Source organism: Scylla paramamosain, unplaced genomic scaffold (assembly GCF_035594125.1).
Source record: "Scylla paramamosain isolate STU-SP2022 unplaced genomic scaffold, ASM3559412v1 Contig59, whole genome shotgun sequence".
In the NCBI taxonomy this organism is placed as follows: Eukaryota; Metazoa; Arthropoda; class Malacostraca; order Decapoda; family Portunidae; genus Scylla; species Scylla paramamosain.
Window position 1 is genome coordinate 42,501 of NW_026973724.1, and position 1,614 is coordinate 44,114.

Sequence of the window (1,614 nt, forward strand, 5' to 3'; positions counted from 1 at the left end):
AGTGAAGGGGTGACACTGGCAGGGTGACAGGCTGAAGTGAAGGAAAGGAGTGATAGGATGACAATGTGGCGGGGTGAGGTGAAGGGTAAGGGGTGACACAGTGACAGGGGAACGATAGGGGTGACAGGAGTGATAGGGATGACAGGGGGAAGCAGGGGTTAAAGGCAGAGAGGTCTTGAGGGCAAAATAAGCGTGTGAATGTAAGGAAAAGCTTCAAAGTTTTGCTCAGAATAGGGTACGGGAGCACGCACGCACGCACACACACACACACACACGCACACGTATACATGCATGTACGTACAGTCATACATATGCACGACACGCACACAAAATGTCACGGGATGAAAAAAATGAATGCGAGTAAAGGCGGTAGAAAAGATTTGACACACACACACACACACACACACACACACACACACACACACACACACACACACACACACACTGCCATACATACATGTGCGTAGGAATATATGTAGCCATATTCACTTTAAAGTTTCGTATACACACACACACACACACACACACACACACACACACACACACACACACACAGACGTTCAGCTTCCTTTTTGTATCACTTGGCAAACTTCTAATCAAGTTTTATCTCAGAGTGAAAAGAATGGCGAGAACTTGATGAAGATAGACAGACTCTCATTGCCTCGCTATTCATTCCTGCAGGACAGAGACTGATGCGAAATTAGACCAAATGAAAAGTATGTAGAAGAAAAATAGAAAAAAAAATATCAGCAGAGACACTTAAACTTGGTAGCTTGTGTAGAAGAGAGAGAGAAAAAAAGTATATTGATATTTCTGTAAACGTTATTTAATGATTCTTGATTTTTTTTTTTTTTTTAGTTTCTTCAGTGAATAGAAAACAAGAAAGATTAAGATGGTTGTACAAAGAAACGGAGAAAAAAAATGAAAAAAAAATATTATAAGCTTTTTTGACTAATTAGGAAAAAAAGATGTGATAACTACGAAATCAGAAAAAAAAAAGAAAATTAAGAGAAAAGAAACCTGAAAAAAACATAAATGTAACAGAACTTTAATGAAGAAAAAGAAAAGAAAAGAAAAGTTGTCCTGAAAAAGACAAAAAAAGACACTGGTAATTCAGAAAAAAAAAAACAAAGAAAAAAAAACACCCAAAGAAAACAAAAAAGACGCACAAAAACACACGAAAAAACGGATAAAAAAAAACAAGACTGAAAGAAAAAAAAACACGAAAACCAAGAAAAAAAACAATATAAGAACCCAAAAACCCTTAAAAAATCGAAAAAAAAAACACCCATAAATTTGCCCCAGAGACCCTGATGACCACGAAAGACGAAAGGCACAAGCGCCAAGATCATGTTTACCTCTCAGTCCCTCGCAGGAGACCAGTAGTGAAGATAGCGAGCAGCGCGTTGGAGCAAGCAGGGCATCTTGGGTCCTCTGCCACCTCCCTACGTGCAATGTACTCAGGAAAACATGTCTGGCGAGGCGAGGGAGTCTCTCTGAGAGAAACAAACTTGACGTGTAGTTAGGTTGACTGTCCTTCCGCTGGTAAAGTTGCGAGGAGACGACAGGCAGTGATAGTGAAGGTGGCGGTGGTGGTGGTGGTGGTGCATGCTG